The sequence below is a fragment of the Physeter macrocephalus genome, chromosome 20 (assembly GCF_002837175.3).
Source record: "Physeter macrocephalus isolate SW-GA chromosome 20, ASM283717v5, whole genome shotgun sequence".
Lineage (NCBI taxonomy): Eukaryota > Metazoa > Chordata > Mammalia > Artiodactyla > Physeteridae > Physeter > Physeter macrocephalus.
In genome coordinates, this window is record NC_041233.1 from 115,726,729 (window position 1) to 115,751,851 (window position 25,123).

Genomic DNA, 25,123 nt, shown 5'->3' on the forward strand with positions numbered 1-25,123 from the left:
CTAATGAAAATAATACAAGGAAATCTTTTCATCAACACCCATCCCTAACGTCTCAGCTATCAGGGCATTGTTTTTGCTTCTCTAGGAGGAATCGGCATGGACAGCCAACATAGGAAGCTCTGATTTTAAACAAGGCTAAGTAGTCATTTTTACCACATGACGGAAGCCAGTTAAGTGGTGCCAACCCTGCCTTAGTGAAGATGCAGTGGTTTTTAAGTGTGTTTATATTATAGCTTCTGTCTCTCTCATGCACAAGCAAACACCCTTAGAGACACCGGAATAGGGCGTTCGGTGTTTGTGATGTAGCCATTTACTTTTTTTTTTTTTTCCAAAGGAACATGCACAGAAAAATTTATGAGTTTAAATATCCTTGCTTCATTGGCAAGGATAGCAATGGAATTAATCTGATGTTTTGCAATGACTCCCTCTGTCTCAATGTGAGCAAAAATGACCATTTTATAATGCTGTAATTGTCTTATTTTACCTGTAAAGAGAGTTAAAGATGAAAATGACTTTCTAATGTGTTCTCTAAAATATCGTGGTGAAGAAGTTAATAGAATCCTGTGATAAAGGATGAACCTCAGGGTCAAAAATCCCATCAGGGCATATTTATTGAGGTAAGCAGAGTTGCGTGATTGGCGTGTGAAGGCAGGGATGGGGGATAGGGCAGGGACAGGATATCCTCTTCATCAGACATTATACGTTGCTTTCCTCATCGTGAACATAGTAGAGTTACACAAAGTGTCCTGGCTCAAATGCTTAGAGGATCAGAAACTGAACCCACCCTTCCATTAGGTTCAAAGTGAAATGGTCATACAAGGAAACTTGTAATGTCCTGTCTAGAGAATGGGGCCAGATAATGAGGCTTTAAAACATGGCCTGGTGGCACCGGGAACAGGTTAACTACTCCTGCAAGGTGCAAAGGAAGCATAAGTGATCTAAATGCTGGAAGAATAAAGCTTATTTGCAGGATTGTTTATATTAGAATGGGCTCAGTCCTTTCTAACTCTTCAGGTAGAATTTCCACCTTGCTTCCTTGGACAGAAAAGCTCAGAATATGAGCAGGCATTTTACCGGTGCTTTGGTGCTTGGTAGGAGTTCAATAAATAATTATATTTTAAAAATCATTGAGTAAGCACCTACCTTATGTCAGCCACTGGCTAGGAGATATAAAAATACAACAAAATAAGGACATGGTTCCTGAACTCCAGTAATTTAAAATGGAATTACAGATGAGAGATCCACTAATTACGGTTTGCAGTGGTTGGCAAATTATGGACCACAGGTCACATACGACCACTGCCTATTTTTGTAAATAAAGTTTTATTGCAAAACAGCCATGCCCACTCACTTATGTTTTATCTATGGCTGCTTTCACACTACAATAATAGAATTAAATAGTTGCAGCCGAGATCTTATGGCTGTCAAAGTCTAAATTATTTACTCTCTGCTCCTTTATGTAAAAAGTTTGCTGAATCCTGGCCTACAATGTCACATACATGGAAATAAACTTTATAAACATTATCACAGTTAATTCACCATTGTCTATTCAGATAACTACCATATTATCCCCTGTAGATAATAAGGCTGTAGCTTAAAAGAGTAAATATTTTAAGGTCTCCATGTTATATAAGCCGTAAGTGGCTGATCTTGAATTTGAAACTAAGCAGCCTGATTTTATAGCTCATGCTCTTTACCAATGTCCAAGAAATTAATTTTCTTCATTTTCCTATAACTGAATTAAATTTCTCACTTGTGTTTCCTTCCTCTTGCTGGCAGAATTTTATTCAGTTTTAGCCAGTTCAGAATTTGCCCTCTTCTTTCGTCAATGGTTTGAGCTGTGCTACGGCAGATTGATAGCATAATGGTCCTCATTCTTCACACCTGCCATATCCATGCCCTTTATCACAGAACTCTGCAGTGTGTTCCCGAAAGTGCTGTGACTCTGAAGTAATGTCCTTAACCATTATGCCTCAGCTGCCAAAGAGCTGACTAAGTAAAAACTCCCGACCAAACACCAGTGGAACTTTTACTTTTCATGGTTACACAGACGAAAAATAGTCATGAGACAGTATCTTCAAATTTCAGAGTATACAGTGGTAGGTAAGCCAGAATACCGGATTGGTTTTATTTAGCCAGACCATCACTCAATCATGTATTTAAGACTTTTTCTTCCATCATGGTGGAGTAACTGGTATAGGATTTAGGACTTGCCCTCTCACCGTAAGCTACTAGGGAAATAGAAAAAAATATAGAAAAAACCCTCCCTGTTTTTAGACACTGGGCAATGGGCAGCACAGCACTGTGATCCCTGATGAAATAGGAACAAATGAGGTGAGCCCTACGATTGCTCCTTCTTTCTGCTGAAAAGCACTTACCTTCCAGGAAAACAAAACTCAACACTCTTTAAAGGAAAAATAAACAAAAAACAAACAAACAAAAACCACATTCAGAACATTAATGTCATTTCATTAACACTATCTACCACCAAATCAAAAATTTCCAAGAAGAAAAGTTTTGCAATTAAAAATGGGAAGAAAGGGCTTCCCTGGTGGCACAGTGGTTGAAAGTCCGCCTGCCGATGCAGGGGACGCGGGTTCGTGCCCCGGTCCGGGAGGATCCCACGTGCCGCGGAGCGGCTGGGCCCGTGAGCCGTGGCCGCGGAGCCTGCGTGTCCGGAGCCTGTGCTCCACAACGGGAGAGGCCGCGACAGTGCGAGGCCCGCGTACCGCCCCCCCAAAAAAAGGGAAGAAGAAGAGAAATACGAATCATAACCTGGAGAAAATCAATCAATAGAAACAGGTCCAGAGATGACAGTGATAACAGAAGTAGAAGACAAGGACTTGAAAGCACTTATTACACACATGCTCAAGGATTCAGAGAACAACATGATCCAAATAATAAGAGAAGTGGAAGATATATTTTTTAAAAATAAATGGAAATTCTAGAGAAGAAAAATACAATATTTGACAGGAAATTTTAAATGGATGGGCTTAATAAAAGATTGGAGCCCCGGGGGGTACGGATGGTGGTGTGATGAATTGGGCTATTGGGATTGACATGTATACACTGACATGTATAAAATTGACTAATAAGAACCTGCTGTATAAGAAAATAAATAAAATAAAATTCAAAAAAAAAAAGATTGGACATGGGGGGAGGGGAAGGACTAGTGAAACTGAAGACGTGGCAAGAGAAAAAATTCCAAAATGAAGCATAGAGAGAAACAGACTGAAAAAAAGTTAACTGAGTCTCAGTTACCTGGAACAAAATATAAAGTGGTACATAACATAGAGGTCCAGAAGAAGAGGGGAAATGAAAAAAAAATTGAAGACATAATGACCAAAAGTTTACACATGGAAAAATCGAAATAATCTCAAATATGATAAATAGATAAAACAACACCATAATCACAAAACTGAAAACTAGGGAGGAGAGAAAATATTAAAGAAATCAGAAAAAAAGATAAGCATGTTACCTATAGGAGAGTACAGATAAAAATGGCCACAGACTTTTAAGAGAAACAGTGGAAGCCAGGATCCAATGAAGCAATCATTCTACGTTCTGAAATGAAAAGAGCCAATCTAGAGTTCTATACCTGATAAGTGTCTTTTAGAAATTAAGAACAAATAAATAATTCTTTAAACAAAATGAAAGCTGAGAGACCACCGCTAAAAGCAAATATGTGGGTAAATATGTCAATGTCTCTAAAAGATAACTGACTGCTTAACTTTTGAAAAGTATGTTGAATGTTGTAACTCATAATAACAAAAGCATGACAACACTAGCACAAAGGATAGATCATAAGGATGGGAAATCTACTGTTGCAAAGTTCCTTTCATTATACATAAAATGGTGTGATATCATTTGAATGTAGGCAGTTATAACTAAAGATGCTTTTTGCAAACTCTGGAGCAGCCACTAAAAAATCTTAGAACAGCTAGTAATTCAACAGTGGAGAAAAAGTATAATATCCAAAAATACTGAATCAAAATATATATATTTTTTTGATTCAGTATTTTTTATATACATATATAATATATTATATATATATATATAAAATAAGGTAGGAGAAAAAAGAAACAAACAAAAAATGTGACAAATAGAAAATAAATAGCAAGATGGTCGATTTAGGTCCAACCATATTGATAATCGATCCAGTTTAAATGATCCAAATACTACAATTAAAAGCAAACATGGAGGTGCCTCAGGCTGTTTCTCCCAGAGCATCCAGGAGTCATATTCACCTTTTTTCTTCACGCTTCCCTCAAGGCACTGAGATGCTGCAGTTTAACCCTGATTGAATGCATTTGGATGAGAGAGAGCAGCCAGAGGAAGGATAGCAACAGGCAGTCTGGCGTGAGAGCTTTGCGGAAACCGATGACAATGTTGTTCCTTGGGAGGCCCGCCAGCTCACACTCCGGTGACAGGGAGGAAGAGGCTGGTGAGGACAGTGAGGGAGGAAGACCTGAGGATGCTGCACAGGTGCAGGGCACGGATGGGATTAACAACTCGTACGAGTCTCTTGATGATGGAAAAGCAATGAAGTGCACATGGAAGGCCAAAACCAGACCAGCGCCAGGGAATAACCCAGGGCAGGGCTTAGCAAGCTAGGTTCCCTGGGCAAATGCAGCCCATAAAATCTAAAATATTTTCTCTCTGACCTTTTACCGAACATGTGGCTTTCTGGCCTAGGGAGATCAGGCAGCAGTTGCTCCGAGGCCCCTGGCCAGCTCCACACTTCCCCGTATACCCTGCAGCACTGCTGGTGGCCCCGTGTCTGAAATCACACACTGAAATCACTCCTGAGCTGTTGCAAGGTCCTGACCTCCCCGACTCCTCTCAGACAATCAGCCTGCCCTGAAATCCTTTGAGCCTGACCCACCTTCCTGGACAGTAATTTGCCCCTTGTTTGTCAGGTCGGGCCCCTCTCTACCCCTCTTTAATAAAGACATGGAAGCTGATCGAAATAAAATGAGAAGTTGTCAGATGGGAAAAAAAATCAACTATTTTCTGTCCATAAGAAATCTACTTAAATATAAACAGATAGGTTACAATAAAAAAGGTCGAAAAAGATATAGTAGTCAAATACGATTCACAAAGAAGCAGGAGTGGCTATATTAGTATCAGAAAAAAGAGACTTTAGGACAAGGAATATCCCTAGACATAAAGAGGACATTTCATAATGATCGAGGGTAAAAAGTAACAATCCTAAATGGGTAGGCACCTAATAACAGAGTTTCAAAATACATAAACTGAATAAAATAGAAAATTGACAATCGTAACTAGAGATTTCAATAATCCTCTTTCAGTAAATGATAGAACAAGTAGACAAAAAAGTCAATACGAATTTAGAAGATTTAAACAGTGCTATTTAAATAGCACTGTTTAAATCTTCTACTTGATGTCATTGATATTTCTAGAAAATTCATTCAACAACAGCAGAACACATTCTTTTCAGATAAGCATGGTAAATTCTTTGTAAACCAAGTCTCCATAAGTTCAAAAGTTTAAATATTACACAGTATGTTCTCTAACCATGATGAAATTTAAAACAATAGCAGAAAGATATTAGTAAAATTCCAAAATACTTGAAAATTAAGCAACACATTTTTAAATAGCCAGTGACTCAAACAAGTAATCACAAGGGAAAACAGAAAATATTTTGAAGTGAATGAAAATAAACACAGCATGATAAAATTTTGGAACTACAGCTAAAATGTGCTTAAAAGAAAATTTAGAGCTTTAAATGCATATATTTGAAAAGAAGGAAGTCCTAAAATCAGTGATGAAACCTTCCACCTTAAGAAGTGAGATGAAGGAGATAAAACTGAACACAGAGGAAGTAGATGGAAGAAAATAATACAGAACAGAAATTAGTGAAATAGAACACAAATAATAGAGAAACTTAATAAAGCCAAAAAGATGGCTCTTTGAAAATATCAATAAAATTAAAAGTACCTTTAGCTAGACCACTCAAGGAAAAAGTATAAGGCACAAATGACAAATATCAGGAATGATAGGTCCTGTGTCAGCCAGCCTCTAAGACGGCACCCGCATTATTCCTACCTCCTGGTATTCATGACTTTGGGAATTTCCGCTCAACCTTAATAGACATAACAAGCAGGACCAAAAGGATACTGTGAAAATGACCAAGTGTGACTCCCAAGGTTAGGCCTTGAAGACATGGTGACTTCTGCCTTTCTTGACATTAGATCATTCTGGAAGCAGCCAGCTGCCATGGGCCACAAATAAGAAGCCTGGTGGCAAGGTTCATGTGACAAGGAGCTCCTGCCAACAACCACAATCAATTTGTCAGGCTTGTGCATGAGCCACCCTGAAACTTGAAAGCAGATCTTCCATTCCCAGTCAACCCTTCAGGTGACCGCGGACTTAGCTGATATCTTGACTGCAAATTCATGAAAGAGGCTGAGACAGAACCATCAAGCTAATTCCACTGCTTGGATGCCTCACCCAGAATCCAAGGACCCATGAGAGATTTTAAAGGTTTGTTTTAAACTTCTAAGTTTTTGTTTATGCAGCAACAGATGATACCAATTCTACAGAAGGATAAACAACTTTCTAACAACTTTATGCCTACAAATTTGACAACTTCAAAGAAATGGACAAATTCTTCAAAAAACAAAAATTACCAAACAAAAACTACCAAAATTACCAAAAATTACCAAAACTGTGACAGGGAGAAATGGAAAATCAAAAGAGTCCTAAATCTATTAAAGAAACTGAATTCATAAATAGAAACATTTCCACAATGAAACTTTAGGCCATGATGCTTCACTGGTGAATTCTACCAAACATGGTAGGAGAGAACAATACCCATCCTACACAAGCTCTTGGAGAAAATGGAAGAAAAGAACATTTACCCATTCATTTCACGAAGCCAGAATAACTCTGATATTAATCCCTGATTAAAACATTGGCAGAAAAAGACCAATATTCTTCATAAACATAGACGTAAGCATCTTTAACAAAAAATAAATTGAATTCTAGTTTAATATTGACTATACAATATAGTGAGATTTAAAAATAAATCTCATCTAGGTATTACACCATCAAAACATAAGTAAAAAAAATTTTTTTAAGTCTACTCTGTGTGGAAACGTGATTCCAAATTATAATGGATAGCTAACACTCAGGAACTTGATCCATAAATCATTGTGATACACACCGTTTCACCCGTGGGTTAAGTTTAACCTGTGAGGTTACATCAGGACAGCAGGTAAATATTTGACCAACTCTACAGTATTTTCCACCACACATTTGCCCAACTCTTATCTGACAATATTAAACGATATGACTTTGGAACTCTTCTCTCTCTAGTGCTTGAGCTTAAATAATGTCTCTTTATATGATGATGAACTACATCTATACAACATATTGCTATAGTTTCAATCACAGTATATGAGGCTAGCAAAACAACTTCCCTAAAGAAACTTTTGAGGATAAAAGTTCAAAGGAAACTCAGCTGACATGAAGACTAACAATAGGAAAAGTTGAATTTTAATAGTAAGAAGACTTGGCTTTCTGCAGGATTAAATATATGAGAATTGACTATTAACATAATTCGAAAGGTATATTATTGAGCTAGAAGCTGGGGTTGTCTAAACCCTGTGTTCTCATCATGAGGGAAGTTAAAATATTCTTTTGTTGGCGTAAGAGTGATAACAGAAGGCTGTAATCATCTAATATTCATGCCTATTACAGTTTAAAGCATAATGTCCAACAAGATTTTTTAAAAACATGTTGGGAGTTGATATAACCTAAATTTTTTTACTTTATTTTCTCCATTTTTAAAAACATATGTTAATATTCACTTTAATGGTTACTTAACTGTTGGCTTCGATTTTCAATAAAAACCTGCTGTTTTAATTGCCTGAACCCTTCACAGTCATAAGCTCTGCAGGTTGATCCCACACAGGCAAAAATGTGAAATGGGATCCATCCTGCCAGCCTGCTTCCTATCAGCCTGACCCAGGGTCTGCAGTCCATCCGTCAGATTCCACTTAAAGGACAAAGGCATTGTCTTCAGGAGACCAGATAGAGCAAACGTGGAACTTGAGAGGCGGAACACATGAAGCAATAATCATCTAAAATTCTGTGAATACAGTCATTTTCGCAGAGCAGGAAAGACGAAAATGACAGTACCTTCCTCATGATCCCTGAACATCCAGGTTCTGTGGTGCAGGTACACATGGGGTAGGGAGTGTCTGGAGGAAAGAAGGACAAGAAGAAAGACAGGGAAGCTTGCTTCCTTCAGAGCTTTTCTGCACTCAAAAATGTCCTATACCACTGTGTTGAAACTGAAATGTTTTGAAACTGTTTCAGTGTATTGAAACTGTGTCCAATACATCTCTGCCTTCTCTTCTGGAGCTATGTGAGGTCTACCTTTTCCAAAAAGTTTTCCTTGGTTAGAGATTTCTGACCCTGTTTTGTTTTCAACAGTGTTTATGTATTCGATTCTGTGATTTGAGTTTACTTCCAGGAATTGCTTCTATCTAATACTTGCCTCAACTAGATTAGGAATTCCTGGAGTGCATATGAATCAAGTTACCTTTTGAATTGAATTCCCCAATAGCATCTACCGTGAATTCTACATACAAATATTAAATGCTAAATATTATAAATACCTAGATCAATCACTAGCAAATTCTTTTTTTTGCCACTAACCCATTTTTCTCCTTCCCTCATTGAAACACCATACATTTTTCTTTATCTTCCTTCTTTATATATATATATTTTTTTTTCTTTCACCTATTTATGAACATTTATTATTTTCCATCATTTGTTTTACTTTTGAATTTTATTTATTTAGTTTTTATACAGCAGGTTCTTATTAGCTATCTATTTCTTTATGTATATTTATATTCTTTATATCTTTATTGTTCAGAAGGAAATATTTGAGGAACTCTGTCCTGTATCCTGCTTCTCCTTTTTTCCTGGTGTCTGTCCAAGTTTGAGGCCTGAGGCCACACTGACAACTTCCCAGCAGTTTGCCTGCATGCAGGACACAGGGAAGGAGAGACAGAAAGCAGGATTGTCCTCGGCTTAGCATAGCAACAAGAATGACATGAGCTGTGAAAAGTAAAAGCTGTTCTGTCACCAAGAATAGGGTTTCTTCTGATGGAGAAGTCACATCGTGAAGAAATAGCACTTTTTATTGAGGGCTAGTGGTGGGTCACACAGAGTCCCCCTGAGTACGTGTGTGTGTGTGTGTGTGTGTGTGTGTGTGTGTATGTGTGTGTACTAGTGTGTGCTATAAATTAGCCTCAGAGTTTGGCCGTAGCACAGTTAATTCCAGGGAGCTTTCTATAAATCCCAGTGATAAAAGTTTTCCGTCACATTCAGGGAGAAATGGTTTAACATCACCAAGCTGCCTCCTTACGGGTGTAGATAAGAAGGCTGGCACCACAAAAAATATATGGAACCCACTTTTTACTTCCTTGCTGCCTTCAGCAGGGTAAAGATCGAAAAATAAAACAGAGTAGCTGCTCTCACCTGGGGATGGAGTCCTCCATTTCTCTTTGGGGGAAAAGAAAAGAAAAGAAAAGAAAGAAAAGAAAAAAGAAAAGAAAAACCAAGATGAGGCAAAATGAGAAACATTCAGCCTAGTTTTCAGGGGTTCCCTCCCACTTTCCTCTCTTGGTCCTTCAGTGCCCAGGGCCCTCATTCTGCCTCACGTTGTCTCTGAACCTCACTATTATCTTTCCTTACAGAAAATGTCCTTCTCTCTCTCAGATGCTGAGAGACACACCTGGCATCCAGAAAACCTGACTAAGACATTTGCTCGTTGATCCCTCAAATTGTAGAATTGAACTTTAAATGGGTTTGGGGAAAACTATTTGGTAGAAAGGGACCCTTTTACACTAACTTGAAGACAAAACCACACTCTAACTGACTATTTTTCCTTATCTCCTCTGGAAGCTGAGGCACAGGCTTTCCTCGGGCTGCTCTGAATTTTCAGCGTAGGAGGTGGAAAAGTCTACAGCTCCAACCACTTAGAGAAGCTGCATCATTTCACGCATATTCAGGCCCTGCTTTGTCTTGATCCTGACAATGAATATTAAGCCCTTGGGACTTCCTAGCTCTGGGCACCACTCCACAGGAACAGCTCCATTTAGCTGTTGGGAGGCAACCATCCACCGGCCGCTTGTATTTCTGCCTATCCTGAGAGGAGAGGCACTGATGGCCTTCGTCCCAGAGCCTCTTTCCAATAATGTACACAGCCTTGGAAGGTGGAGAAGGTGTCTCCCTCGAGAGCAGAAGGTAGAGTTGTCTTCTGACAAGTTTAGTTCAGAGAACGTCTCTGCTGCAGGGCAGCGGGTAGGCAGGTGAGTTTGCAGCTCATAATGGAAGGTTGGGTTTCCTAAGCTCAGGGCTCCTCGGCTGATCATTGTGCCTGTGGGACTTGGAGGCACCGAGAACAGGCGCAAGCATGCAGGTCACTCTAACTTCTCTTCCATGAGCAGCAAGGTGTTTTGTCTCTGACCCAGGAGTTTCCTGTCTCCTGCCAGATCTGTGAACTTGTGTTAGCAAAGTTGTCACCTTGCAGGTTGAATAGAATCTCGGACACTTCACAGTTTTGGTACAGTTTCCTTCAGACTTTTCCAAATGACAACTGGAAAAATCTCCCTTCCCAAATTCTAAGGAATATATAGTTCAGGTTCGTTCAAGAATCATAATGTGATGGAACAACTACATAGGCCACATACAAAAGAATAAATCTGGATCCTTAACTCAAACCATACACAGAATTAACTCAAAATGGATCAAAGACCTAAACGCAATGGTTAAATTCAAAAGCTCTTAGAAGAAACATAGGAGTAAATCTTTGTTACATTTGATTTGACAATGGATTCTTGGATATGAGCCAAAAAACACAAGCAGCAAATGAAAATTAGATCAACTGGATTTCATCAATGTTAAAAACATTTGTGTTTCAAAGGACACTATGAAGGGAGTGAAAAGACAAGCCACAGATTAGGAGAAAATATTGACAAGCCATATATCTGATAAAGGACATGTATCTACAATGTATAAAGAACACATACAACTCAATAATGAAAAGACAACCCAATTAAAAATCTGAATAGAGCTTTCAAAGGAACTGAATAGACATTTCTTCAAAGAATATATATATTCCATATATATACATGAATAATTACACAGGAAAAGATACTCAATATCATTATCTTCAGAGAAATGCAAATCAAAACCATGGATGCCACTTCACACCCACTAGGATGGCTATAATAGAAAAGTTAGATAATTACACGTGATGGTGAGGATGTGGAGAAATCAGTACCCTCACATGGCTGGTGGGAGTGTAAAATGGTACAGCCTCTTTGGAAAATGCTTTGGCGGCTCCTCAAAAAGTTAAACAGAGCTACCACATGACCCAGCAATTCCACTCCTAGCTATGGACTCAGAATAATTGGAAACAGGTATCAGATATTTGTACAATATATAAATGTTCATTGTAGCATTATTCACAATATCCAAAAGATGGAAACAACCCAAGTGCCCATCAACAGATGAGTGGATAAACAAAATGTGTTATATCCCTGCAATGGAATATTATTCAGCCATAAAAAGTAGTGAAATGCTGCTACATGCTACAACATGGATCAACCCTGAAAATCTACATGAAAGAAACCAGCCACATAAAAACAAATAAGGTGTCATTTACATGAAAGTCAAAATAGGCAAATATATAAAGACAGAAAGTAGATTAGTGGTTTCTTAGGGCTGGGGATGTGGGAGACTTGGGGATATGACAGATGAAGGGTACAAGGTTTCTTTGGAGGCGATCGAGTGTTGTAAACTTGATTGTGGTGATGGTTGCACAACTCAGTAAATATACTAAAAACCATTGAATTGGACAGCTTAAAGAGGTGAATTTTATGGTATGTGAATAAAACTATTAACAAACAAACAAAGACAAATACAAAAATAACTCCAAGCACCCTTTGCTTCCATAGAGCACAAGCCATGCTAGCTAGGTTCAGCCAGTGACCACCCAGGGAAGTGACATGTCATTCTCCTCTGTGGTAGCAAATCCACCATCTAGGAATGTTTCCACTAAAGCCCCCCTTAAATGGGGAAGGGAGGCAAACGCACAGCATTTCCACCACTTACCCGTTAATTCTTTTCCTCCCTCCAGATCTGTTTCTTATATAGAAACCAGAAGGTAATGGTACCCACGGAAAGACGGAGCATAGATTACATATAATTTTTGGCTCTTTTTAAGAAAATCCTACATATATGTCTACACTTTTTGTAAGATTATGTGTGAACTTGATACATGTTTTCTTCAGCTGCATTTCTAAGATAGGGAAAGTCACATTTAATAATGAATTACATAAATTATTTGTAGGGCTGGTTTTCTCAGCCTATTTTTCATTAAAAGCAGGCCTGGTTCAGGAATATTCACATTATTCAACACTGTTTCCAATTACAGTTTTGTGTCATAATTGGCTGACATTATAGAATTCTATGCAATTCTATTTATCTGCGGAAGAACGTTTCCAGCTTAATTTGACCTTTCTGTAATTTCCTCCTTTACTCTGAAGTCTACATAATGTATCAGACCATGAGCTCAACTTGAATTCTATCTTTTAATATCACTACAAAAACTGTGGTCGGCAAGAGAAACTCCCCTAACGATCTGACGACGTATTTGTTGTAAAAGAAAAAAAGAGAGCATTTTCTGATTCCTCCATTTTATGAAATTACGGCATTAGTAACCTTGCATAGATTTTCTTCACGTATGTTCTTGCCACAGACAACAGGTAATTCATAGTGCTGTCGATTATTCTGATGATGTAATTGTCTCATCACAAACCCAGATGGACCACAAGATAAAATTGATCCTAGAGTCTGAAAACTGGCAAAGAAAAGTGTTTGAATATTAATTATTTGATGACTCCAAAACCTTCTTATCAGACATTTTTCAAAATTCAACTGGTTAATATCATGTTATTTTTTTCACAAGCTGCCCTTGGTAACGGGAACGAAGAAAACAGCGGTGAACAGAATAAATATCCTTTGCCCTCGTGGCTCATTCAGTGCAGAAAAGAAGAAGAAATAAGAATAAGAGTATCACCACCAAAACATCAACAGCATCAACTTCATAGATGCATTGACGCTGAAACATATAATGGGAAAACTTTAAAGACATTACTAGAGGATATTTAATCCGGAAGTTTTCAAATTAATTTATTATGGCGGTTTCATTTGAATTCTCTGTCACTCAAAACACTATTTAATAACTTTGGCCACATCTTGTTTGCTGGAGAATTTAGGAGAGTCTATAGCACATTTTTTTTTTTTTCACACATTGTTGTGTTCCGCTACTACTTCCCGGGGAAGTTTCTGGCGCTGTCTTTAGACCTCCGGGCGCCTACCTTAATACGGAAGATTGTTTCCACTCTGCCATGCTGACAGTTGGGAAGCTATAAAGTTTACAGTTGAGCCCACAATTTCTCTTCCTATATGGGTCTAAATGTAATAATAATTTAGACCTCAAAATAGCTAAATTGTCTGGAGCACTCACTATGTTCCAAGAGCGAAGGCCTTAAATATTAGCTCAATTAATCACCACAAGATGCAGACGAGATAGGCACTACTGTTATTTTCATTTTACAGATGAGGAAACTGAGGTACCAAGATGCTGAGTAACTTGCTAAAGGTCACTTAAATCGCGATGGGAATCACCACCTTGTGGCTTCACACTCCTAACTTTTCCATGACACTAAGTCACAGAAATTACAAGGCAGTTTGGCTCACCTGTAAACTGAGTTTAATTCCCTTGCCTCTTCTCATAGCTCCTCAGTTTGCCTAGCCTGTGGCTATTTTAACAAGAGAATTGTCTTGAATGACAAGCACGCAACATTAAAAATCAAGGGAAGAGGGAAATGGAGTGGAAAGAACAACTTATAGGGTTTCCTACTGCTTTTAAAAGCAAGTTATTGGATGTAGTTTAACGTTTAAAAACCTCAGTCCCTTTAATACAGAAAAGGCCTGAAATTAAATCAGAAGTTTTATTCTTAGCACCAAACATGGAACCATCATCAGCATTTGGGTTCACATTATTTTATTTGAAATACTATTTTATGCGGTAGTGAGTAAAAATGAAATATGATGATGAAATGGATCTACTAGAAATCTGTCCTAAAAACCACCAGAACTTGCCTTAAACACATTCTCTCAGTCGAGTTTTTATTAATTCAGAGAAACCACCGTTTGACTTCCCGGTTGTTGCTGGCAGGTAGATGACAAAGGATAATATAATACAGCTTTCTAACATATATGTTGTTGTAATTATTATTTAATGCTTATTAGGTCACCAGATGGTTCAGCCTGCTACGGATGACACATCTTTCATAGGTTTTACTTCCTCATAAGGAAAATCATGCAGAATTTGGTTAACTTTTCTGTACTTGGTTCACTTTTTGGTATTTTTTTCTCACTTGGAATAAGCTTTCTGAAGCTTGACATGAAATGTCTGCTTTGAATTCTGAGATGATTCCGCTAGGTTTGTGTAGATCATCTGATGGATAAATTGCAGAGCACATGGATTATTTGTGAACTGTGGGTTTTCCTTTATAATCAGTTCGTTAGAATTAGCAGAAAATTAACAAAAACATGATGCAGGCACAGGGTATGGCAGCACTATTTGTAACAGCAAAATACAAGAAACAACCCAAATATCCACCATTACCGGAATGGTTGAATAAATGGTAAAATAAAATGAAGACTATCCTTACGCATTTCGATGTGTCATCCCAGGATGTGTTTTTAGATGAAAAAAAGGAGGGTTCAGAAGAGAGTTTATGATACAATCAATGTGTGTGTGTGTACACACATATTTGTGTATGCTTGTGTGTGTGCACACTTGCTTGTATTTTCAGAAAGCAACAGTGGAAGGTTAACCCCAAAGCACCTGAAAATACCCACCTACCTGGGAAGGAAGGGCACAGAAGGAGGCAGGCTTGGGAGCTAATGCTGTCTGAACATCTTTATTTTTTACTTTGACTTTGGAAAGATGCTCCATCTTACAAAATAATAAAACCAAAAAGAAACAAACAGTCTATCTCCCACCCCAAGAAAATCTACAACTGACTAAAGAAAATGTTGGTTGGCTGGTTGGAAACGAATCTTAATAATCGTAGAGCAATAAAGTGCTAAACAGTGCAGACAGGTAGATAGATGAGCCAATTTATTTTCATTGAGAAGAATTATCTGAGGAGAAAGTTGGCCTTTTCTCCGTATGTCATTAAATTCTAAATCCATTACCGAGGTTTTGATATTTGCCGTGAACAAGATCTAATACTGCAAAATGTCTTCTTGTCCTCTGGGTATAGGAAGAAGCTAAACAACACATGGAAATTAGACCAAATGGTCGTGGGGCGAGCAAAGCGGAGCGGGAAGCGATCCCCCTTCCTGTTTGCCTCCCCTTTACTGACTTCTCAAGTTTCTTACCTGTCAGGGTTATAGAATCTATCGGGTCATCAGATTTCACGGGTTTGTAAGGAGGATGACCCCAGAGGGTTTCCCCGTTGCCTGATGGTACGAGCATTGTTTCGCGGCTGTCATGTACTAGCAGGTGGGGGTCCTTGTGATCTGTTTCCAGATGGACTGAAAACTACTCCTCGGCTTGCTGATCTTCCCGGGGTTTGGAGGGTGATTCCTGATTGCCCAAACTTTTCTTCTAGACTCTGCCTGCCTTCTAGAAAGAACTATCAGCATGACTATTTTAAATGGGTTTGTCATTTTACATGTTACAGATTGTACAAGTGAGTGGCAAAATAAAAAATGAAACAGCAAAAATATTGACTAGAAGTAGAACAACGGACAATTATGATATGGTAAACTGTAGAGATTATATATAGTTGTGAAAAGCTGGAAGAGTTGCCAGGCGAGTTCCTGCTAATTTAAAAGAGGTGAATTACTCTGAAGACAGTTGTGTCAGAAACACACATGGTATATAAATTGAGCTGCCAGAAGGCTGCAACTTGGAGAATCAATCACCTTAGTATACAAACCTAGTTTTTTCTTTTACTTATTTCATCAAAGTGAAATGAAGTGCCAGAAACTTTCCTGGAAATTTTCCGAATGAAATTGACTAGAAATTGGACTGTTCATTATGAAAATACATCTGCTACCATATTTTAAGAATTTTTTACTTGATTTTTCCCCAAGATAAACAGCAACTGTTTTTTGACACATTATCCTCTTTAATAATGAAAGAACTTTGATTCTAGTTATACTTAGAAAACGGCCACAAAAGGTAAAATGCCATACTGCTGCTTTCCATAACCATGGAAAGTTTAAAAATTTTGTTTAAAAAGTCAAAAGTAAATTGCCAGGTTTTAAAAAGTTTCTTTGGTCTAAACGTGGGAATAAATCAAAAACGTTTGGAACCAAAAGGATCCTGATAGTATTTTTTATTTTAAAATGCTTCAAGGCATCCCAGCAAAAAGGTTTGAAATTTGAAAATCCCTGGAGCCTCCCAAAGTGTTTACACATTCTGTTATCAGAATGCAGAAATAGAGTAGTAGACAGGCTCACTTACATTTCAAATTAAACTTGATTTCTCAAACACCCAACACCCAACTCTGTTTTTCAACACAGTGTAAAAATGTAATCAAGGAAAAAATTAATAAATTTTATGAAATATAATGAGCGTCTGATTCCTGATGAACTTTATCAGTGATACTGTTGTTTTATGTGCAATAGTTCAAAAACTTTTTATATCATGTTATTACCTCTAGTATCGATTACCTTCCTTTGAATGTGGGGATTTGGAATGCTTATCATTTCCCATAAATCTCTTAATCCATTTCTAATCCCAGAGATTTATCCATAAGGACTAAATAGCAATTTGGTAAATAGTCTACCCTTCTTATCATCTAAATGAAATGCACAAAGATAGCAGCCCTAGGCGTTCTAAGAGCACTTAATCCAGTGACAGAGGACTCTCTAATCCTTTTGTTAATTTTACATTATCACGAAACAGGAAGATCTAATACCTAACAGGCTTAAGACAAAAAAACGACCAAAACCAGCTAAACGAGACTAGATGTTGACAATAAGGACCAAGTGGGAGGTCTCTTACTGTGCACCGGAGCTGCACAAACACAGTAGGTGAGAGGGCTGACTTATCAGTCCTAGAGGAAGATCCCCTCTCAGGCAGAGACTGAATTGCAACATGGAGCTCACGAAAGTCTAAGAATCAAACTGGAACATTCGATATGAAGAACAGAATGCAAAATCGGTTGTGCTACGCTTCCTGGGCATATCAGCCACAGATGACAGTCACATGCAGGCTCTGAAGCCAGCCTGCTGGTGTGTCTTGTCCTTTCCTGCTCTCTGACCTGGGGCACCTGAACTAGCCCGTCAGTTCCTTGTTTTCCTCATCTGTAAACTGGGCACAACATTAGCACCTCCTTCCCAGGTTTATGTGAGGATTTAGTGATTTAAACCATGGGTGCAACTTAGAGCAATGCCTGGGACAGTAAACTTTCAAAACGATAGTATCTAATACTCCTCTTTCAGAAGAGGGGACAGAAATGTTGCATAGCACCATAAGTTATAAAAAATAATATAGGTTCATGTCAAAGAGGACCCTTATTACCGTTTCATAAAGGATGAGGAGAGATCGTACCCTGCAAGAACTGTACGTAAAGAAATCATTCTACTGATGAAGACTGAAAATTACCATTGCTATTGCATGGCCTCACAAAGCTACCAAAAAGGACTTAGATTTGAGGAGGATGCTCTGGTTAGGAGTGTTCCTCTAAGATAACGTTACCCAAAGGTGGTTTATGTGTAGGCGCTCTTGGCGCTCCTTCCACATACATCCTGGGCACCCACCTTCCCCTGTGGACTGAGCCTAGAGCCTCCTGGGAACCTCAGCCCAGGGGCTTTTTCTGGCATGCCTCAGGAGTTGATGCCCCTGGAGCAGCCTCTAGGGGATGATGCTTAGCAATCGGGGGATAAATAACCCAGCTTCCTTCCCTCTGAGGTAGAAGCAGGAAAGTGATTTCTACAGCATCTGCCAGAAGTCCTGAACAGTAATCTGCTCCTTGACACACGTTTTGCTCACGTCATACCCTTTCCTTCCCGAGATCACCTCCCAAAAGTTGCCCTTTAATCCTTAACTCAGCGTCTGTTTCTAGCAGAACCTCTAACTCCCCTCTACTGAAGAGCTCTAAGGTTATACACAACAAGCTTTTTTAAGTGACTTGAAGAATGTTCTCCCAGGGTCAGGAAGAGAGATTATATGTCATTCAAAAGCTATCTTAAGCTATGTCGTTCTCTTCCCAAATATACGACAATACGTTTTTACAAACGTTCTAATGAGAATTTCTCTCTCCTATGAGATGTGGCCCCCAGGAGAAAGGAGAACGATGTATGGCTGGAATCCTGAGCCCTGAATTCTCTCTGAGCTTCCCGCTGTTGCTCGGGGGCACAAAGAAGATATGGAGATGAGACATTCCCCAAAATTATACTTTTAATTGTTTTAAGTCTTTGGCCTTGGATCCTGAGTGTTTGAGCACTGGGCCCTTGTGAGTGTGTTGTACTGGCTTCTGGAAGAAGGAAACCCTGTCCTTCTTTCTACTCTCATCTTTTTCTCAAGGAGGCAAGGCAAGGTTTTGAATTGTTCAGATTCCAGGGTTCTCATGGCAGCCACTTTTGCTGCGGTGGTGACTTACAGGTGAGGGAAACATGGTCTCTGTGTTTGTTTCTGATTTGGGCAGGTGGGGCTTTGCATTTCACTGCTATGGTGAGTTCTGAGACGCTTGTCAGAGCTTTGGGAGAAAAAGGACAGGCATTACAGCCTCCTTGTTTCAAGGATATTTAGACCTAACTAGCATGAGAAAAAATAAAATGCTTCCACTGGATTCAGCCTGACTCACTGGGGTTCTGCTTTGGCACAAAATCCTAGCTCATACGAAGTACTATATTTCCTATGTTGCCACAATTGTGCATACAGGGCCTTTTGAGGAGGAAGCTTGGCTAACCAAGGCAGAGAACAGGAGATCTGAGGATTCTTGGAGCACTGTCTTTTTCTTTTAAGATTAAAAAAATATATATTTATTTTATTTATTTATTTTTGGCTGCGTTGGGTCTTCGCTGCTGCACACAGGCTTTCTCTAGTCGCGGCGCGTGGGTTTCTCATTGCGGTGGCTTCTCTTGTTGCGGAGCACGGGCTCTAGGTGCACGGGCTTCAGTAGTTGTGGCCCGCGGGCTCAGTAGTTGTGGCACACAGGCTTAGTTGCCCCGTGGCACGTGCGATCTTCCTGGACCAGGGCTCGATCCCATGTCCCCTGCATCGGCAGGCGGATTCTCAACCACTGCGCCACCAGGGAAGTCCCTGGAGCCCTGTCTTAACGTGACCCTTGTATAAGATCATCCTCTCATTTTCCGGAAACATAAGAGCCAAGGTGACTTCATTTGTATAGACTACACAGAGTAAGGGAGTCTAGGGTAAAAATAGGCTTCATTTACTCCTTCCTTTTTATCCACATCCAAACCTTGGCCACTAAGGGACCGCTCAGATCACAAGAGGCAAAGGAAAATAAACCTCACAAAAATTACACCACGGGAAAGAGATATTTTATACTCTAAAATCCAGAGTATAGCAGGTGTCAGCTAGGATGGTCCATCCCCAGGCATTTGTGGATGGGTGGTACACGGAAGATTTCTCAAAGAGCAGGCCTTGTCATTCATTCCACACTTACTTATTGAGTACCTACTGAACACTAGGAATATCACAGTGAAAAAATTATAAAGTGCCTGCTTTAATAGAACTTACCACATGGTTGTAGCAAAATAAAGAAACCAGAGAGAAATTCCTACTCCAGTGTGCTGTTTCAAATAGAAAAGATTATTTATAAGCAGAATCCACAATTATGAATGTACATTAAAGGGTTTAACTCATTCACGTGGCAAAACGACATGAAGAAAGTCTGCTAGAGGCTTCTGCTTAAGTTCTCCTTATTCATCACACAGACAAGGAAAATCACTCTTTTTCCCATAGAACCTGCACCGATACTTCCCAGAGCCTTGATGTGAAATAGCTTTAGGAGGAATCCAGCACTCTACAAAGCAGAGAGAAGAAACAAATAATCCGAGCCCTGGCACACATTTCTGCTTTGGGAGATTAAATGATTCTGAAGCCTGTACTCTTTATGGATTTCCTTTTATGTGAGATTCTAGAGTAGTTGCACTAGTGTTGGAGGGGTTTCTTTTTTTTTTTTCCAAATACAAATATTTTCATGGACTTAGAAATTGATATTAGGAAGAGTGGCAGTCAGAAACCCCAGGGAACTGGAAGGCATCTGAAATGGGTTATTTGGTCATCTGAGGTGGAAGGCAGTGTGGCATCTAGATGGTATTAAGGTAAGGAAATGTGCTTGTTCATGGCACGCAGTGGTAAACAGCTAAACCAGATACCATCTGCGGTGTCCATCAAAGGCAAGGATGTGAGGGGCTGGCTTGCCGCTGCTGAGAAATAGCACTGATGCTACGGGTTGGATAGCTGATTCTATGGACAATGAAAAGATTGAAGATTAAAGAAAGAAACTGATTAGCCAGTTTTTAAAATTCTTGACTCTAAGGATAGATGAAATCTCAGGGGCTTCCTAGGATTGCTAAATGAATCTCTCATCTTTTCATGAGCAGAAATGAAAGAGCTGAAGAGCAAATGTGTTGTATATTTCTTCAGGTTGTGGATTTCCACACCAGTTGACTTTACAACCTTAGCAGCATCCTGTGAGACAGTTAGGGCCATGGCTGGTAATAATGGAACTCCTGGCATTGGAATTGGATAATCTAGTGTGACTTAGAGGGGTAAAGGAACCAGGATCTAACTTCCTGCCTTGTTTAAAGACTCAGAATCTCACTGCTTGAGCATCTCATATTCTGGGGGATATGTTTGTGCTTGCTTGAGCAAGGAGAGAAAAACCTAATTTTCGACTGGGCTGAATTTCTTTATATGAGTGCCAGAATTCTGGATTCAGTAGAACTTCAACAGCTGGAAATAATGCTAACTGTTTCACTGAGTGAGTAAAATAAGGTCTTGGGTGGCTCTTGCTAACTCAAACTGAGAGGGCAGAAAAATTCTGGGATAACATGGGTAAAGAAATCCAAAGATACTGGGATGTAAAATAGGTTGGGGTAAATTGAACAGGTGTGGCTGGCTTCTCTCCTCCTCATTTTGAGCCAGGGAGGGCCCTGAAGACAGAGCGTTCATCAGTGCCTCCTGAGAGCAATGCCAGCAGGTCAGACATCTTTCCTGGCAGTCTGTAGGCTATAGAGCTGCTGGAGAAAGATGCTGAAATGGAAATGACTCCCTGATTTCAATGGATAAGGGGAGTTCTTGGGGTGACAGTCACAGGGTCATGCTTAATCACAAGAGCAAGACACATGTGGTTACTATCATAGGCATCTGGCACTGCATGGTGATCAGAGTGGCTCGAGCTGGTCTGCCAAGATCAGTGATGGTGGCTAGATAACTTGGGATTCCTAGGATAAAAACTGATGGCGAGCGCATTCGAGTCCTACTTGATTTGTACATCTGAGCAAGGACAGTTCAGGTGAACAAAGGTCTGTCTTGGACACAGGGATAATGGCAATCCTTCGCCTGATTCACAATCTCAGAGCCCTTTGACTGAAGGAGACGTCAGGAATACATAAGAAAATCTGTGCAAGAGCAACCCAGTAATATCCTTTGAATCTCCCTATTAGCATTCCTCGAAGGACTCTACCATAAAATAAGAATAACCATAAAAACAAACAAATGAATATAACAAAACAGAAACAGACTCATAGAGAAAACAAACTAGTGGTTACCAGTGGGGAGGTGGCTTGGGGAAGGAGCAAGATAGGGAAAGGGTGTGAAGAGGTACAAACCACTAGGTACAAAATAAATAAGTTACAAGGATGTAATGTGTAGCACAAGAAATATAGCCAACATTTTATAATAACTTTAAATGGAGTATAATCTATAAAAACATCAAATTTTACTGTGTATACCTGAAATTAATATTGTAAATCAACTATGTTTCAAATTTTTTTTTAAAGAGAATAACCATTAGAAGGGAAAGGGAGATACCCAGATCTTCACAATCAAATGTAGGTATTAGCCCATCTACCTCTGATTCCCTGCAGGCAAAACCTCCTGCAGATCTCCCTGAAAATTGCTCTAGCAACATGTTTACAGCAACCCAGGCTGGTAGAGTGATGGCGGAGTGGACTCACGCTACAGGTTCTAGACCCCAGACCCCTGCTCACACCAGGGGAGAAACTTGGACACTAAGGATCTGCCTTGTTTTACTACCATAACTATAAGGCTTGAACACCAGCCTCTGATCATGCCAGGGGAGAGGCTGATACTTCTCTAATCCTAGAGCTTAAAAGTCCCAAAGTCCAAAATTTGGGGTACCTCTGTCGGCACCAGTCAGATGTTGGGACCCATAACATCCATCTGTGCTGTTCCAGAATTCTAAGGGCCACAGAAGATCACACACTCACTATTGCTTTTATCTCTGTAAGTTTCTCCAATGAATGCTGTCTCAGAAGACCTAGTAGGTAGAGCATTAGATCCTTCACACTTATTCATTTGACAATGGTACCATCCAACAATTGCTCTTACCTGATTCCTGAGGCCAGTGAATATGAGTACAGTGTAGCGAGAGCAGAGCCCATTAGGGTCAGGAGATAATAGAATTTTGACCAGAGGACACAACCACGGTTATTTTCCCAATTACCAAATGCAAAATTAAGATACAGTGGACCCTCATTATCCACAGATGCTTATTTGAGAATTTGCCTACTCAATAAAATTTATTTGTAACCTCAGCATCAATACTGGCAGAGCCTGTGCCATCATTCATGGACATTAAGAACAGTAGGCATCGTTAGTTACACAATTGTACATATTCCCTACTGCGGTCCATCAAGGAGACGCTCTATTTTCTCATGTCAGTTCTCATATAGAGACGCCCAGAGGATGGAGACAGAAGCGGGCGAGCTCTGCAAGAAGCTCCGGTTCTGGGGCTGGTTGAATGCGGTTTGAAACCCAGCTCTGCAGCCTGCTGCTAAGCAGCTTCAGGCAAGTCACATAACACTTCTGAAGACTGTTTTCACTTTTGTAAAATCAAGAACAGAGCATTGACCAGGATAAACTGTTTTTAGGATTTAAAATACACACACACAACTTTAAATATATATATTTCCCCTAGGAGCAATGGCTCAGTATTCACCAGTCCAGTGTTGGGGCAACTTTATAGTACATAACTGCCATGAATAACAAAAAACAGAAATCAACTGTAGATATTTCCATCCACAGATGGAAACCACATTGGCTCCTTGAACTGCGATAATTCCTGTTATAAAGTTGGATGATAATACCAAGTATTTCTTAGGATTGTTAGGCAGTTAGATGAATTAATAGATGTAAATAAAGTTCTCAAAATAGTGTCTGGATGGTAGTAAAAGCGATACAAGATTCTGTTATTATTAATATCATTGTTAGGAATGGCTAAGTGGAAGCTTCTGGAGTTTTTCCTGCCCACAATATGAATATGTCAAAGGCAATACCACAGCCCTGTTGGAATTCCAAAAATTTGCAATGTCACTAAAGCCTTGAAAGATGTAGGAGTGAAGATGACATCACTTCCGTAGTTAGCTGTCCAAGTTTGGCTAGTGAAAAGGACGGATTGATTACAGAGAATGACAATAGATTAGCCAACATTTAATCAAGTGGGGATTCGATCTTGCAGATTTGTACAGGATGTGGTCTCTTCATTGGAACAGATCAGTATAGCCCTTCCTAACCACCCAGTGATTTGACAAATGCTTTCTTCTCTATCTCCAAAGCCAGTAAATAGCAGAAATTCGTTCTCATGGGACAGAGACAGCCATACATCTTCACTGTCTTGCCACAGGCTTATATCAACTCTCTAGTTCTGTGTCCCAAGTCATTCTGCAGGGACGAGTAGTTCCCTCGTCAATGCTCTGGACATCACCCTACTGACATCACGCAGCTAGCAAACAGAGCAGGGTCCCCGTTACTGTGGTACTATGATGTGCACGGTGCCACAGCCTGGAAGAGAAATGCCACAGAGCTACAGAGAGCTTCCGCTTCCATAAGATTTAGGCGCATCCTAGGGTCTAAAGTTATCTGCTCTTCCAAAATGGAAAAAAAAAAAAGTGCAATTCTTTGGTTTAAAAAAATAGATGTTATAAATTAAATATCTGTGAGTTGCACTGACCCATATGCAGTGGCCCTAAACAATAGCCAGTTTGACCCAGAGAACAAGAATGCTCTCCCACTGGTGCAATATTTGGTCTTTATGGCTCAGTGGATCCTACGGATGCCGAATAGACCCTGTGGTGAAAGAAAGAGCAGGGGCTCTGATGATTTGGGAGAAAAACCACGGCTCCTCTATAAGTAAATAGATCTTGACTTGGCACTGAGCCCTGGCAGGCCGTGAAGCCTTGACCGTAAGATCTCGTGTGACTATAGACCTTGGCCGCTCCATATCAGCTGAATGTTGTCTGACTTACTGTATCATAAATTTTGGTGTTCATGATGGTTGAGTTTTACGCTTAGTAAATATGTGAACTTGGGCAAGTTTCCTTTCTGTGCTTTGGTTTCACATTAACCAGAGGTTAATGATCCTAAATACGTGGCAATATTTTGATGGGATTAAATGCGTTAACACGTGCAGACCACTTATAAGTGTCTGGCACATAGTAAGGGCTTCTTAAGTGTTAACCGGTATGGTTATTGTCCTCCTTTGAGGACGTGGACCTGTAACCGATGGATCCCAGAGGTGTAAGGTTGGGTCATTTGGCGCTCGTGACCCCTGCACCCAAACCAACGCACTCTTCCTACTGGTGACCAAAGCATCATATAGGGGTTTCTAATTGGGTATGTAGCATGTCTCCTGGGAGATGGGATCCCATCCTCAGAGCACCGCTCCTGAGCTGGTGCTTCATGTGCCTTCAGATGTCAATTGCAGAATGCTCATTGCCCCAGGTACGGGCCAGAGCAGTAACCTTAGGTCTGGAACGTGCTGTTTCTATACCT

The 25,123-nt window shown here is 39.8% G+C and overlaps 1 long non-coding RNA gene across 5 annotated transcripts in view; it reads right to left on the minus strand.

The window, feature by feature from the left end:
- Nucleotides 1-25,123, minus strand: part of LOC102988496 (uncharacterized) — a 132,864-nt gene that overhangs the window by 97,992 nt on the left and 9,749 nt on the right. The window lies entirely within an intron of this gene.